This window comes from Rissa tridactyla, chromosome 2 (assembly GCF_028500815.1).
Source record: "Rissa tridactyla isolate bRisTri1 chromosome 2, bRisTri1.patW.cur.20221130, whole genome shotgun sequence".
NCBI lineage: Eukaryota > Metazoa > Chordata > Aves > Charadriiformes > Laridae > Rissa > Rissa tridactyla.
The window spans coordinates 150,847,853-150,857,894 of NC_071467.1; the positions used below are offsets into that span (position 1 = coordinate 150,847,853).

The 10,042-nt window shown below is 49.0% G+C and overlaps 1 long non-coding RNA gene across 1 annotated transcript; it reads right to left on the bottom strand.

Moving 5' to 3' along the window:
* Window positions 1-928: 928 nt before the first annotated feature.
* On the bottom strand, window positions 929-9,450 carry LOC128906335 (uncharacterized). Its single transcript, XR_008465139.1, has 3 exons — window positions 9,234-9,450; window positions 3,756-4,061; window positions 929-3,539 (listed from the first exon to the last, which is right to left on the bottom strand). It is a non-coding gene; the product is annotated as an uncharacterized LOC128906335 (long non-coding RNA).
* Between the last annotated feature and the right edge of the window lie 592 nt (window positions 9,451-10,042).

The following is a 10,042-nucleotide window of genomic DNA, read 5'->3' on the forward strand; positions in this document are numbered from 1 at the left end:
GCCTGCGAAGAACTGCTTGGCTCCAGGAAGGGTCCCCAGGTGTTGCCCACCCTCCCGGCCCCCACCTGCGGAGCGGGTGGCCCAGCCTGCACATCATGGTCCCGCTGCAGGAGGGGTGCAGAGCGGGGATCGCAGTGTGGGCCACTAGTGAGAGAAGTCAGACTGCCTTCCTATGCTATTTTTTGGCCTTGCCATCGTCTGCTGGGGCATGAGCTGTAAAAACCAGTTACATCACAGCACAAGAAGGTACTAAGGTACTGCAACCCGGTGAGACGCCTGCACAGCTCAGACTTTCTACAAGCAGAAAGAACAATTGGACTGTTTCTGAGTGCCATGAGGGGAAGAGCCATTGTCTCCTTACCAACAAGAACTGAATGAACACTCAAGAAGGATTCAGAAAATTATCTTTTTCTGATCACAAATTCTCCAGCAGCAGCAGCTAATTGGCAGGAGAAAGATATTTTCTCATATCTTGAGGTCATTTGTTAAATGTTGGAGAAGGGATCATGAATAATTCTTGGTCTGCAGGTTTTTTCCCCATGTATTTCAGGATGAATACACCATGTCCAAGCTTTTGATCTCTTTGGGCAAAACAGTGGCGGTCAACGTTTGCGTTTTGAGAGATTTCAGAAAGAGATTTTGGTGGTAAATGGGTTGTGGTTTTTTAGGGTGAAGCTACCTTTTTACAACCCTTCTGCACTGCTGGTTTGACATGCACTGGAAATCCCCTGCACCTGTTGGGCATTTTCTGGCCACGAACTCATTTTCTAACATACTACTTTGAAGTCATGACACAAGCTAAGAACAATCACAAAGACCTTGTTTTAAAATTCTGACCAAGGTTAAAACATAAATAAATAAAACCAGTTCAGCTTTGGTAACAGTGAATATTTTTTTTTTAATTCTTTATCTCTTTGTATCTCCGTGTTTTCAAAGGTTGCTTTCCTCAGTTTATTTATTTTTAACCCAGCTTTTATGTTTTTATTCCCTTGCCTTCCACCACAAGTGACCTCACTGGAAAGTCCAAGAAAGCCTCAACATAAAGTTTGCGAATTCTCACAAGGCAAGAAAAAAACCCCATTACTTCCCATTTGGTTATAAAACGTGATTCCATAATGTTCTTTCCAGTGCTGATACTATTAGGAAAGAGCAACAGCTCCAGCTCTGGGGTAAAGTGCCAGTAAAAACCCTCTGAGCCTCAGCCATTAAACAAAATGTTGATTGTATTTTATATTTCCCCCCCTCCCAGTATTTACAGTGCATCATTCATTGCATTGCTTTACCAACCTTGTCCCTTCTTAGTAAAACACACAGTTTTCTTTAAAAAACGTCATTAAACGAACCTAGCAAATGTATAACCTCTCTTCCTTGGGTGGTTTTATGGGCACATGCTGATTAGGCCCGTCCCTGTGCACTTCCAACTGGCATCACCAGAAACGGTGAGGCAGCCAGGTGTCAGGGAAACAACATTGGTAAAATCACAAAATCTTTGGGTAATATGAGGTGGCTGCTCAGAGCAGAGACTATAACAAGGAGAGCTGTCACCTGGCACGGTGACTGCAGAGAAGGAGCTGCGGAGCAGAAACCATGCGACTCTGGACATGGTGTAAGGATGGAGGCGTTGGGAACCCCCCGAGGTGAGGAGGGCAGGGGAGAGGGCAGAGACACGGGCAAACAGCCTGGACGCAGCCTGGAGGGCTGGAAAGCGGGCAAAAGCAGGTCAGTCCAAGGCACAGGAGAAAGGCCAGCCCAGACCTCTCTGAGGCCACCGGTGTGAAGCCTGTGGAGTCCTGAGGGCCCCCAGCCACCAGAAACGTGCTGGGGCCGATCTGATCTCAGCCTGCGAGAGCGGATATCTGCTTCCTCTGATGCAGCACAGAGAGGAAACCAGCCCAGGAACCAACCCGGGGCTGAGTCACGCCTGGTGAAGTTCTGGGTGGTGTTATTAAAGGGGAAAAGTCATTTGAATGAAAGTGAGACCAAGAACCGAAGGCAGAAGTAGAAATGCTGGGTATCAGCAGAGGCACAGAGAGAGGAAGGTGCCAGTGGCATTCGCACAGCAGCGTGGTGAATCAGTGGCGTGGATGTTCCCGGTGTGCCTGGAGACCTCTCGGTGCCATCCGGTCACCAGCACCAGCGAGTGCCCACAGCTGCACTTGGGTACCCCATGGGGAAGTAGAAGAAGGAAGAGGCTGTAACGGAAGAAGAGTGGAATGAAAAGAAAATGGAATTTGGCTTTAAAATGGAAAGGAAAGCAAGCCACAGTTGTCAGGGTGTCCTTCTGCAGGGTCAGGATTGGAGGCTCACCAGCAGCACAGCAGAAAGCTCTCCAGTTCCCCATCCCTGCCTGCTCACTCCCAGATTTATTCAATTTTGTTGTGAGATCATTTTTAAGTCAGATCTAGTCCCAGGCAGGAATGAGAGGGAGAGGTACTCTGCACGGGGGTGGGAACTAGTCCCTGGGGCAGGTCGAAGAGCTCCTTATTCCAGGTTTACAGCAGGGTCACGCTTGCGTGACTCCACCTGGGCAAGCCACACCAGACGCGGTGGCAACCTGTGGCTGCTGCCCAGCTGCATGGAAGGACAGAGCCGGTGAGCTAGCAATGGTGCTATTTAACCTTTTTGTGTATGTACTTTATTTTTATACCTCATGAATCTGGATCCTCCTGCTCCTACTGCACACATATCTCCGATCGTCTCTTAAAAGTTTTCTGTTTAAGAAAATTCAGCTACAGTGGATTAAATTTACATCACTGGTGAATTGACAAGTGCTTGCTGTTTTCTAATGAACAGCTTAATGAGTTTACTTTTGCATAGGGGATATTTATGTGCTCTATAGCTTATGTTTCTTCTCTGCGACACATTAATTCTTGCATCTGATGACTTTAAAGGTTTATCCTACGTTTCGTGGCAGTGAAGCTGCACTGCCTATACAACGCTTGTAACACCAGATTGCCAGGACATTTATATCCCTAGCTTAACCTGTGAAACTGAAGGGAGCTCACACTGCGCCTGGGGATTTAAACTGAGCGTTGCTGAAATCCTGTCCCTTAGCGGGTGAGCGCTGGCTGCTGAGTCCATAGGGCACCTGATGGCTGCCAGGAGAGCCAAGAGTGACAAGGTGGCAGCCACCGTCTGCGGGGCCCAGGCACGGTACCCGCTGGTAGCCCTCCCAGCCTGTGCCCTCCCAGCCAGCTGTGCAGGCCCAGCCATAGTTTGGACACATGGCATTCCCAGAGGAAAGCAGGGAGCCGGTACAATGCAAGAAACACCCCCCAGCCCACCGAGGGGTCTGGCAGCTTTCAGCTGGTCTATTTTCCCTCTCTCGTTTTGGGTCTCAGCCCTGCAGCTGCCGAAAATGTGGCTCTCGCAGGGACGTCACTAGATGGCGACAGAAGTTTTCAAACGGAGCTGGAGTCTCCTCAGGGTTGGCACAAGGCATAAGGGATGTGGTTCAGGCTTTAACTCCCCAAAACTGCTCTCGGCGCCCGGAGGAATGAGGCTGACCTTGGTAGCACCGCTCCTGGAGTCCACTTGATCTGCAAAAACGTCAGTCACAGAGAGACGGAAAGACCTTAAATATTGTGTTAGCACTTCTCTGCACAGTGCCAGAACGATCCTCTAATTTACCCTACCTATAAATAACCCTATGGGGCAGAAACTCTACCTTGGGCTGCTGATGGGCCTCTTCAGCTCCAGCTATCACCCCCCTTTCCCTCTTGGAGAAGCAACAAACCACATTAGACTACGCTTACCTTTGTTTCAAGGCAAGAATCCAGCATGCTGAAATGGAGATAGAGGCAGTTGGGCAGCTGGAAAGCCTCTGTCTGCCACGGGAGCAATGCAAATAATCACGTCCCATTGCACCCGCTGCAGCTCCTGAGCGTGGACGAGTAACCTGAGCTTGGTCAATGGAGCAGAATAATAACACTGAGGTGCCCAGAGCGGCGTTTGCCACGTCATTCAGGAATAAAAATGGTGCCTTCGTACCAGTCAGCCATCACCACAGCACTGCCCTGGCATATCTCCATCCTGCGCTCCGGTTTGGGTTTAATTTTATTCTATGCAAAAAGGGAGAGCAAAAGAAGAAAAAAAAAAGGGGGTCAAAAGAGGAGAGGCCAAGAAAAATTAAATTTAACTTTATATAGAATAAAAGTCTTCTGCAAGGAAGTCACTTGCTTGTCATTCTGGGTGTTAAGCTACTCCCTGGAGAAGCCGTGGGAGGCATATCTCATTACATGCTGCAAACACGATTAACTTGTTTTTCTGTATAAATGACCCCTATGATTCATTGTTGTCAGGCAACCTGCACAGAGTTTCAGTTCCAGCTGAATTTAAAAAAGGGGTTGAGCAAATTGTTGGTGTTTTCTGGCCCATGATGCAAAATTGTAAAGCCACAAAAGGGTTAATTATCGAAACTACTTTGGAGTATTACGGAAGTTTCCAAGGCCAAGAATGTTGGTTTCTCACATGTCTCTGTTTGCACTCTGCTCTGCTGCTGCTTACTGTGCTCTGCTACAGGAGCAGAGATGGCACCCCTAAATTGATGGCATCCCTCTGCCTCACAGCAGGGACAGTAGTACCTGTTGGGGCATTGAAACTTGTCCCCTGGTTCTCCAGTCTCCATAGCACATCATCTTCAACACCATCTTCATGGGCTTGCAGGGACATTTTTGGCTGCCTTTACATGTGCCTGTGCCCCAGATTCCCACAATGAGTCAGGAGACGACACACCTCGCTAAGGGCAGGTCGTCTCCTCCTGGGAGTCAAGGATGAATGCAGGCATGGGCAGGGCCTGGTGGCCTCTCTGCAGCTGAAAATGAGTCCTCCCAGTGCCAGGGTGAAACCAAGGGCAAAAGTACTTTGCCACAGACTTCACATTCTCGTATCACGCTCTGAATGCCATGTCTTTTTTCATATACCCTGCAGTCCTACATCACACAGTGAGGGTTTGGATTAAATTGGACCGTGTGAGATAGATAGATAGAAAGAAGAGGCCATGCTCTAGATGACAGTCTTTTGGTTTTTAATTGCTATCTCTCAGCCAGAGGGCAGAGGGTCTATCTGCACAGCCTCCCAAGTTTTCATCTTCACAAGAGCTTTGTGACCAGGAGAACATAGACAGGCACCGAGGCATCAGCAGCAGGAGCAACCAGTCAGTGTCCTGGGAGCCTGCAGCAGAGGAGGGACTTGCACTGGTGCTGCACCCCAACCCCAGCCCCTGAGCCACCCTTTCAGTCACGGTTGGGTCAATTTTAGCAGAAATAGTCTCTCGGTGGAGCTGAGAGCAGAGAAGATTCATTGCCCCTTGCAAACACTGCTCAACCACTGCAAGGCTCAGCGGGCAGGACGCTGCCCTGCAGCACCCCGGGGAAATGCATCGGTGAGCACCTGCCGTGCCGGGGCTGACAACCCGGCACGTGCCGTTATTGCCAGGTTGGTATCAGCAGAGCTTTGGGTAAGGCTGGAGCTCGCAGGTGACAGCCCCAATAGTTGCTCTGTTTTTCCCCAGAAGAGGAAACCCAAACCACATACCTCCCCTACCCTCCATCACTGTTCATAAGGCAGGTGTCTCTCAGAAAACATGCTGCTGGGCTGTTTGAGAGAATTTTATGGGTTTTTCTGGTGCTGTTTCTCTTTTCTCTTGGCAGTCCAAGTGTGTTAGCACCCACCAGCATCTCACTGGGATGCGGTTAAGTGGAAATCCTGGAGCACCACAGAAGCCATGTAAAGCACATTCCTGTGTTTCTAAGGTGGTGTTGTGGAAAGAGGATGAAACCACATTGTGTCCTTCCCAACACACCGCTTAGACTGGTAACAGGAGTGGAAAGGCAGGAGCAACCCACCTGGCCATCACGAGGGCTGGGTGCAGGAGAGGAGCCAGGGGGCTGCCAGCCAGGGGAGCATTGAGGAGACGGAGGGCAAAGCCCTCGGGGCACATCTGGCATGGCTGCCAGGGCAGAGGGCTCCCTTGAAAGGCAGGAGCTGATGAACCAAAAATTCACCCGCCGGCTGGGCTGGGGTCCTGCCAGGGCCAGGGGTGCTGCCTGGCTCTCCCCGCCATCGCAGAGGGCTGCCTGAGAGGAGGTCGGGATTGCACCACCTGCTTCTCCTGCCATGGAAACCTCTCACAAATCCCTGCTTACCCTGGCAGGCCTCAGGCTGACAGTAGCAAGCAGTTTTCTGCCAAAACAAAGGGGGATCAAATGACCCCCTCTCCACAGCCAAGGCAAGGTCCTGGTGGAGGGATTTCCCTGGGAATTCCTCCCTGAAAGACATGTCTACCTGGGAAACAGGGAAAGGGAAATTCCCACAAGCTCCACGCTGTGTTTTAGCCATTCGTAGCCAATGTCAGCGATTCATATTCAGTCGCTGCATGTGGATGGGCAGCCCCCAGCCAGGCTGGAGGCAGATAACCCAGCCCCCACCCTGTGCCCTGGCAGAAACAACTGCGGCAGCACCAGCCTCCTCCCTCCGGGCTCCACCGAAAGCTCAGACCCACCTGGGAAGTTTTAGCCTTTTTTTTTCCCATTGGTAGTTCAAAGGAGTAAATGTAAGTCTCTTTCGTCACCACCGTTTTTGTGTGTGCTGGACCTTCTGGTTTCCAGTTACCACCGAAAGCGGAAGCGAAAAGCAGCAAGAAAAGCTGTTCTTAGGGTATTTTAGGCTCAAGCAAAGTCAGGAGGTTTTGGAAACAAAACAGGGGCATTATGAGATAATTTGGTTTGTGCTTAGCTAAAGGAAAACCAAATTTTGACACTTGCTTATCCCTGTGAACCAGCCACATACTTTCTCCTCCCTCTGAAATACTCACTCGGTATCAGTATCCACAGCTCAGTTACAGTTTTGCCTAGCAGAAAATGTTTATGAGTAATAATATTTTGCTGTTCAGTCAGAACTCCTGTCTGAAGGTCTCAAAATAACTGCAAAATTTTAATTTTGCCAATGTAAGAGCTGAGAAACAACAGATTTTCTGATCATGAGGCCTTACATTGCTTGCCCAAGTTTATGCTCTGTTTCTGGGCTAGAGCCCCGCTATCCTATTTCCTCAAGTAGGTAATATTTCTTCACATTTTTCTTCATTAAGTGGCCATATTTTGATATAGGCAGTAACTGTCTCTTTTTCGTAGTCACTCGTTTGTACAGATTTGGTGTTAGCCACCCAGGGAGGCAGCAGCAGAGCTGAGAACGACACTGCACTCCCTTAACCCGAGACGCAGCCGTGCGTCAGCACTTCTCCCCCTTTCCCAGCTGTCCTCCTACTATGGACCTACAAGGATGCAGTGGGGAGTACCAGGTCTTGCTATGGCCACCGAATTCTTCGGTCACTCAGATATCATGAGAAATGTTAGAACAAAAGCCAAGAGAAAGGCTTTGATTTTTCTTGTTGCTTTTAATCAGCACTGAGTGTATGATGCTGCAGCACAGTGGAGATGGCCTGGACCCAGAAACCAAAGAAGAACAAAGAGGCCTCAGAAAAAAGTATCTGGTCAGGATGGAGAGATGAGATCCAGATCTGCTTATCTGCCTATACACTTCTTACAAGGGAGGATGACAAGTTTCTCTGCAGTGCAAACATGTTTGCCAAGAGTAATGACACCAAGTGAAGATTTAAAACTGCAAAGATCGTCTGGGAGTAGTGAAAGCCTACGGGTTTTTCTTTGCTAGACCAAATGACTGTGAGAAATTCATACTGGAATAGGTCAGCACGGCTACAGCTGCAGGCTATGGAAGGTGCTTAAAGTGAAGAAATTTTAGGTGATGTCCAGTGGAGTTTTCTGGCAATGGAAAAGGAGTGCAAAGTCCTGGCTGCACAGTGAAAACAAACGTTTCACGACTTTGTGCTATAAGGACAATTTGGCGTTGTGAGACCTTAGGATTCACGGCATGAAATCTATGTAGCTGAAAGGCTGACCTTGGGGGGCTGGATCTGACCCAGCTGACCCTAGTTGATAGAAAACTTAGATCTGGGCAGGGAATTGTTCTTGCAGCCTACAACCTATCGTCGGAGCAACTTCCCATTCAGCTCCAAGTTTCAACAGTTGAAAAAACTTTTCTTTCTGTGCCTAGTCTTACTAGACAGGAAGCGAAAAATAAGATAGAGTAGGAGATACAAGAAGTCTAGAGGGCAGGAGAATGTGCATCAAGGAAAAGGAAGTAGTCATGCTGATAAGGACAGTTATTAAGGAAACATTACAGTAAATGAGGGAGCTGTGCCTGTTTCCGCTAAGAAATATGGTGATGTCAGACAGAAATAAAGAACAAAAAAATACAGGAAATCAAGAGAATCATACATAAATGCAGGCATCCCAGGTGGAGGAGTATCTTGATCTTCCAGTGGAAGAAGTGAAATATGCTAGTAGAGAGATAACAGCAGTCAGAATGTCCCCTGGGGTTGTAGGGTTGATAGCGAGCAGGAAAGAATAGTGTCGGGGAGGTGATGGAAAGCTTTCTTCGCTTCAGAACCAGGAAAGAAAACAATTTTTATCTGTGTAGAAGTCAATTTGTTGAACCAATCATAAAGAAGTGCTAACAGGGCAGTTGTAGGAATCTGTTGTAAATTCCTTGAGGTTAAATTTGCATTGTGACAGCACCCTCCAAGTACTATTAGAGGTGGGGTAACAATGACAATTTTGGAGGCCACAGGTTTTTTGCTCATGGACTTGATGTGCCAAGGGGCAGGGCCAGCGTGTGATGTCCCTCCCCGCTGTAGAACCAGGCATGAGCCTAGCACGGAACCGCAGCACCCTTCCCCACCTCTTCCAGGTGTATTGATGGGCAGCTGTCATATGTCCAAGAGGTCTCTATTTGGTTGCATGACAGATGCACACAGGCCACAAAGGAGGAAAAAACACAGAGCCCTCAGTAGCCAGAGCAGCAGGGAACGGGCTGTGGGCTGGCAGGGCAATTCCCTGTCCAGGCGTAAGTGTTGACAAGCTTATGGGCTATACGTTATCCAAACCTCCACCAAGCAGAAGATGCAGAAGCTGTTAGGAGAAAGAAGAAGGTATGGAAAGGCTCCATCCATAATGGGATGAGTTAGTAGCTGAGTAAGGGTTTCAGGTGTAAGCAGGAGCTTACAGACGTTGGGAAAAGGGACTGAGCAGCCAAGGTCATGCCTTGGACATCTCAGAGTGCAAGGGAAAGTGAGAGCAGTCACGAGGCAAGACGAATCAAAGGACATCAAAACAAACAGCAAAGTATGGGTTAAATGAAGTGGAGAAAGAACTCACCGCAGGAACTCTTCCTCTTTTGTGCAAGGTCTGCTGCATGTGTCGAAGCAGTGTCCGGGGTGTTGCAAAAACTAGCATGATTGTACAGACATTTTCCCTGGCAGTATTTTTACTCTTAGTCTCTCCTTAGTTCTACTTTTCCTCCAGTTTCTAGGGAAGTCTGGGCATAAAGAAATAATAAATAGAGATCCTTTTGACATGATCCAGGGCTGGCATCAGCTGGTGCTGGACTTTAGTTCCTATGTCCTTTTTAGGATCTGGCTCCAGACACCTTCCTCATTTAAGCTCTCCGGAAATCCCCAGGCTAGAAGGACTGAAAATAAAACTAGCTTAGATTTACCAGACTACAGGAAAGCACCTGAAAATGCAACAGAAAAAGAGCTTTTCCTGCATTCAGGTGAAGTCTGAAAGCGGTTTTCAAAGTAAACTTTCCCCACTGCCAGCTCATTTCTGCGGTGATCTCCTGCATAAGGAAACTTCAGCCTGAGACAGACTTTTCCAAGCTGTCAAGGGGGTGCAAAATGGAAGCAGACCCCCTCAGAAGGGTCACCTCCCTTTCCCTCCCTTCAGGTGGGCTTGCAGTGCCCGAGGAGGGTCAGGGGCCATGGTGGGTGCCTTACGGGGAAGGTTGGCAGGGGAATAGCAACACCTCGGTGCCCACGGGTGCTCCCGGGTGACTCACCCGGCAGCAAGCACACACAGCACCCTCCGGCTGCCGGGAGGGCACCAAAAACCATCAGGGCACCGAGCGGCAGCCTGGGAGGGAAGGGGGCAAAGCCTGGGGCTCGTTGGTCTGTGCAGGAGAAGGA